We start from the raw sequence: 6719 nt of genomic DNA on the forward strand, positions 1-6719 counted from the left end.
GTGCTTTATGTTCTCCATGATTCTCTACTACCACCACTAGATACCAACAAATTCAACTGTTTATATCACACAGGGTATATATGACACCAGTGCGATTGAGCCATATAGGGGGTACTATTTCCACCAGATGTCCTAATTGTGGTAGTCTGGACGCAGATTTCTGGCACATTATCTGGCTTTGCCCCAATATTGCTGTATTCTGGTCAGGGGTTATTAACGCCCTGGTGTCGACTGGAATTCCCTCGTCAATATGCTCCCCGTTGACATGTGTGTTATCAGCTGTGGAGGAGGATGCCCTGGACCCCCCTGCCAGAAGATATGTAATTAATCTATGTGGCTTGGCCAAGGTGTGTATAGCCAGGCTTTGGCTAGCCAAAGATACGCCCACATTGCGGTCCTGCGTCTCACTTGTAAACGATACGGCCTCACACGAGAAATATGTATACTTAGCTAGAAAAGCGAGGAAAAAGTATCAAGACCTGTGTGGTAGATGGCTTGAATCTCCATACTCCCTGAACCGGAGTGTCTGAGCGCTCACCATTGCGAGCTCTGTATCTAGATATCTGGGGGACTAGATATGTAATTGAGGGCTAGAGTGGGTCTGTGAATATGGATGTGCATCGTGTGAGTTGCCTATCCTTTCTTTGTGTTGGGCGCATGCGGCCGGCCGCTCCTTTGCCCATGATGTTGCTATGTGATTGTTATATGATTTTGATTTGTTGTCATAAACGAATATGTCTATGGTATAATATATTTGTGCGCTCCATGCTAACCCGCGAATTCAGTCCTAATTCGTAATTTCTGTCTCCGAATTTAAGCCTGCACCTCTTTCTGATAGAAATGTATGTTACAAATTATGGGAATCTGCGCATTCCCTAGGATAGGATTTGTTCTGGTTTAGTTTTTGTTTTTGTTTTCTTGGAATACAGAAAATCAATAAAAAGTATTGAATTTAAAAAAAAGAAACCAAGATCGCATTTCCCATACTTATAATGGGAAATGCGATCTGGACGAATTTACTAAAAACAATTGTGAAAAAAATATTGCAGTGAGCCCTGTGATAATTACGCCAGCTTAAGATGGCATAATCACACAGCTCACTGTAGATCCTGTACTTCTGCACAGCTTTCTCTGCTGTCCAGGGAGCCGGCAGTGTGATCAGCCCTTTGTGCCCGATGGACACACGAGCTCATCACTGTGAAAAAAAAAAAAAAAAAGTTATATCATACTCACCTACCCTGGGACTGGTGATTGGGGCTCCCTGCTGCTCCTATGACCTCCAGTGATGCTGCAAATCAGCAGCTCACTTTACAGCACCGGAGGTCACAGCAGCAAGGAGCCCCGATGACCGGCAGCCCTCCAGGAGCTCTGACCACCCATCCCTGCCTGGTGAGTATGATCAGTTTGTGGCGCAGGGGGGGTGTCAGTGGTGATGGTAGCATCAGAGATGTTGGGTGGCGGCACATGTGCAGCTCATAATCGGGGTATTTTTTTCATGAAAAGTAACCCAATAATTCTGTGAAGTGGCATCACCAGGACAGAGCTTTCTTGCAAGCCCTGTCCCTGCATGCGATTACTTATACATCCATGTGATGTAATTAATAGTCGCATTGCAAATTGGGTCCATTTTATCTCATCACATACTCATATGCGGATGGTGATAAATCAGACCCTTAATCTTGGAATCTATGTTATTTTCAAATACTGCACAGCATTGAAAAGCTTATTAATATTGTGTTGCAAAATTGTTCTTTCTGATGGGTGTCTGGAAAATACAGTCAATGTTATTCTCTTCCATAATTGAAAATATAATTCTTGAGATTGAACCTCAGTAAGAGAAAAACTGGTCACATTACGGCTCCGACTGTCGCTTTACTTACGGTTTATTTCCCCTATTATCACTGTATACTATGAGAAGGATAAAGTGTAATTGTAAACAATTGATCAAACCTAAGGGGTAATATAAATGTATAGAACATTTCTATAGTCACTATTCTGCTGAAGATATTAGTGACCTTTTCCTATATAAAATGTCTGTATGCCATCTTGCGATTAAGTACATTAATAAAAGTAATATTTGAATAACTTATTATACATACAATAAATATACTGTAGAAGTGTGCCCCAGATAGACTAAGGGGTCTATGTTCTAAGCCTTGGAGAGTGATAAAGTGGACAGAAATAAAGTATCAGCCAATCAGCTCCTAACTGCCATGTTACAGGCTGCGTTTGAAAAATGTCAGTTATGAGCTGATTGGCTGCTACTCTCTCTCTCTCTCCAAGGCTTAGTACATCTACATGGATAAAACTGAACTTATTATCTTTCCCCCAGCCAGAGCAACACCCCATACAAACATCTCTATCACTGTTGACAACACTATCATCTCCCCCGTTCCCCAACTCCACTGCCTGGGCGTCACTCTTGACTCCTCCCTCTCCTTTGCACCCTACATCCAAGCTCTGGCGCAATCTTGTCGGTTCCAGCTACGCAACATTGCTCGCATCAGGCCATTTCTCTCCCAGAGTGCAACTAACTTATCATCCACTCACTGGTCATCTCACGACTTGACTACTGCAATGTGCTCCTCACTGGCCTCACTTGCTCCCACATCGCTCCCCTCCAATCTGTCCTCAACTCTGCAGCTAGGCTCATCTTCCTCTCCCGCCGCTCCACTTCTGCCACTTGCCTTCGACATAACCTACACTGGCTCCCATTCCCCTACAGAATCCTCTTCAAACTCCTCACAATCACATACAAGCCCATCTCTAATTCCACTGCTCCCTACATCTCCAACCTCCTTTCCCTTCATACTCCCTCCCGCCCACTACGGTCGGCTGATGACCGTCGCCTCTCCTCTGCCTTGGTCACTGCTTCCCATGCACGAGTTCAGGATTTTGCACGTGCTGCACCCCTTCAGTGGAACGCGCTCCCCCGCTCCATTAGACTCTCCCCGACCTTGCAAAGCTGCAAACGGGCATTGAAAACCCACCTATTCATCAAAGCGTACCCTTCCGATGCATAACCTAGTCCTTAGGCTGCTCCTCAATCCCCCTCCCCCATGCCTTGGACATCTCTGCTTTGCTCGCATACCACCATCAGGCTTCTACCTGCTTGCACCTCATGTCATCTGTCTGTTGCCCCTCCCCACTAGATTGTTAGCTCTTCAGAGCAGGGCCCTCTTTCCTCTTGTCTAAACCCTCTTCTTGACACATTTCACTCAGCGACCATCTTTACCTGCTTTCTCTCCTGCTGGTAAAGGCTCATCTCTATCTATGGCCGCCAGCCCCAAGTAGTACAATGATTACTCCTTCGCTACTTACATCTAAGCTGTATTATGTTTTGAGAATTGTGTTGCTCTTTGTTACCTGCACTCCATTTTTGTTATTTATTTACTGTTATGCTAAGTTTTCTCTCCCTGTACTGTCCTTTGTACGGCGCTGCGAAACACTTGTGGCGCCCTATAAATAAAATGTAATAATAATAATAATAATCTCCCCCACCCCCTTAATACCGTTTTCTGAACTAGTATCTGGGAGCACCACCAACCTAGCACTATCCAAATTGTTAGTAACACAACCGTATGTTGATTTTCTAAACATAGGGGGTCATTCCGACCAGATCGCACGCTGCGCTACGTCGCAGCAGTGTGATCGTGTCGGAACTGTGCAGGCGCGTCATTGCCGAAGAAAGCAGTCGCAGCGGCGACCGCAAGATTGACAGGAGGAAGGCATTCCGGGCGTCAACTCAACATTTTCTGGGCGTGAAGATCCGAACGCAGGCGTGTCGAGGCGTTTGGAGGGCGGATGTCTGACGTCAATTCCGGGACCTGCAACGCTGGATTCATCGCATAGGGTAAGTAAGTCTTACCCTGGTCTTGTTTTACACAAAACTTTTTTTGCATAGCAAGGCTGTACAAGCGATCGCAGCCTTGCTATGCAAAAAAACACTCCCCCATAGACGGCGTCTAGTTGATCGCACTGGCAGCAAAAAGTTGCTACGTGCGATCAACTCAGAATGACCCCCATAGAGACAAAAATCACTATTCTAATCAATTCCTGTGCAGATTTTAAATCCCCACTAGAACACCCTTTAATCTTCCTCAGACTGCCTGAAGCTGACCACCCCGGGGTGCCATGCAGGGGGAGCAGAGGTGATAGCCCTCCAATAATCAGGGAACCAGTCCGTCAGGGAATCTAAAACCTGCACGGGAACATCACAGGAGACCCAAACCATGCTTAAAAGGTGACCAGACCTTGCCAGTAGTCTCTCTTCTGCAGCACTGGGGTCGTGGTTCCTGGTGGGCCACGTCAGTGGTTGTATCTCCATGGACTCTGTCCTCGCCAAAAGAACCTGGGGGCTCAGCTGCTGGATCACTGCTCCAAAGCGATTCGGAATATTGTCCTTTGTGTGGTGGGTTGTTTAGTAGTCTCTTTATGCAGCATTCCTTCTGGTGTGTATTATGGATAGTAGTGTTTATATTGTGTGCAACTGACAATAAAGTACAGTTCTACCCTCCAGCCATTTGCCTAAGTGATTCTGAACCAGGGAGATACCTTGTTTTCTCATTCAGTAAAAAAGGCTGCCTTCGGGCAGAACTACTAAGCGGCACAAAATGCTACCATTACCTCAGCATCCGCACACTGGTCTCATTCAGCATGGATCGCTATTGAGAGGGAAATTGGGATTGTCTTGAAACTGCTACTGCTAGAAATCGCATGTGAAGAGCTGCCCTGAATTGGTAAAAGATCCCCACCGATGGGATCGCAACTGTGCCTAGGCATTTGCAGAATTGCGATCCATACACAGAAACCGAATACCATTGACAGTTACGGTTGACCCATGCCTACTCAGAATAATGCGGATGCAGTCTCAACAGCGCCATGATTTTAATTGCAAGCACTGCAGCCGACGTCGGATATACGCCCAAAAACGTCCATGACACGCCTGCGTTTTCCTAACCACTCCCCACAAACACCATGTTGTCTCCCACAAATGGTCACTTCCTGTCAATCAATTTGCAATGACATCTCACTGAGCCTGTAAGCGTGCGGCAATCGTAATTTGGCCTTCTCGCACGCACAGTGCATATGCAGCGCATGCGCAGTCTGACGACAATCGCCTAATTTGTGTTTTTGCAATTTATCCAACGCTCACCAACTATAAGGACATCGCTCACTACTAACCAGTGATCTCTCCTCTTCCATATATCTGCCTGAGAAGCTGCTCCAACACACAGCTATACTCCAGGTAGCTGTCCTACACAATCACACAAATATACACAATGAGAATTCTGGACTCTCAGTTTTATGAAATAGAAATACACTACTAAGCAGTCCTCAGCCCAGGAACAGAAATAGTGCTAATATCATATGTGAGAGCTATGTGCGGCTGATCTGAAAACTTTCCGGTGTTTAAATACAGCAATACATAATGCATGATGATGTATACACATGTATATGCAACAACACATAATGAATGTCACACGCGCACACACACACAGCAATACCAAATTACATGTTTATATGCAGCAACTCATGATCATGTATTTAAAACGATAAAAAAATGTGTTATATATATATATATATATATATATATATATATATATACATACATACATACACACAGTCATATATAATGGCTATTGTACTATTCTAGACATGGCAGTACAGTATAGGTGAAGGCGCTTGTACCCTATATATAAGCAGCAGCTGTATACAGATGACACCAGACCTAACTTTCCCGAGTCCCGGCAGCAGCAGCAGCCGCGACCCTCCCTCTCCGCTGGCAGCAGCCCTCATGCAGCCTGCATGGGACAAGCGCAGGTACGGACACTTACCGTAGATCTCCTCCGGGCAGGCAGATACCGGACCCCGCCTAGATCATCCTGCGGACTGACCTCGGGCCATGCTGGGGTTACGAGGTCCCACTGTGTAGCTTGTAGGGGCACTTGTGTCCCGGCTGCCGGCGCCTGGCTGTGCTCGGAGTGCAGAGGGAGGGGAGCCCCGGAGCTGGGAGCAGGAATGAATAGGCTGCTGGTGAGAGAGGAGGCGGGGAGGGGCCAGCACACCAAACTCCAAACCTATACTATATACAGCATATCACACAGGAGTACTAGTGTCATACACAGCAGCAGCAGGGGAGAGGGGCAGATGTGCGCTCACTCAGCCAGTCACCTCGGGGTGGGAGCACTTACCTGCCCTGGGGAGCCCAGCACCACACTGCTCACAGGCACACCAGCAAATAGAGATAGACAGACAGAGGCACATTCCTGTTATCACTATTAATGGTCCAGGTACTATTAAAAACTTCAGGTTACCTAAAAGAACTTTAATGTAAACTGGGGGTCAGAGCTAAATATATGCAGATGAATGTAGCCTGCCGGTCTTTCTTTTCTTAGCTGCACATTCTCCTGCATGACCCCTTACACCCATTGACCTGTCGACCTAAAACGTGTCAACCTAGAGACCAGATCCCCACCTACATACCCTCCAACATTTTACACACGAAAACTGGTACAAATTAGGAAAGGGGCGTGACTACAGAGAAGGGGGCGTGGTCATTCCACCTTTCTTATACTTTCAATGTTAATTTGGAGAGTCAAAAGTCGGTACAAAGCCCTTTATGGCAGATACATACCATAAAAAAAAAAGGTGCTGTACCTGCCAAAAAGGTACAGGTGGAGGGTATGCACCTAGTAGTAAATGTGTGTTAGGACAGA

At 46.2% G+C, this 6719-nt stretch overlaps 1 protein-coding gene across 3 annotated transcripts in view; it reads right to left on the reverse strand.

Moving 5' to 3' along the window:
- The window catches only part of LRRC8E (leucine rich repeat containing 8 VRAC subunit E), a 51313-nt gene extending 44840 nt beyond the window's left edge, over window positions 1-6473 (reverse strand). For 2 of the 3 annotated variants that reach the window (XM_063931684.1, XM_063931686.1), the window contains exon 1: window positions 5838-6083. The gene's annotated coding sequence lies outside the window, so the exon portion shown is untranslated. Of the gene's footprint in view, window positions 1-5837; window positions 6084-6194 lie in introns of those variants that run through there. The other variant, XM_063931685.1, reaches the window with a different exon arrangement.
- Between the last annotated feature and the right edge of the window lie 246 nt (window positions 6474-6719).

Source organism: Pseudophryne corroboree, chromosome 6, assembly GCF_028390025.1.
Source record: "Pseudophryne corroboree isolate aPseCor3 chromosome 6, aPseCor3.hap2, whole genome shotgun sequence".
Lineage (NCBI taxonomy): Eukaryota > Metazoa > Chordata > Amphibia > Anura > Myobatrachidae > Pseudophryne > Pseudophryne corroboree.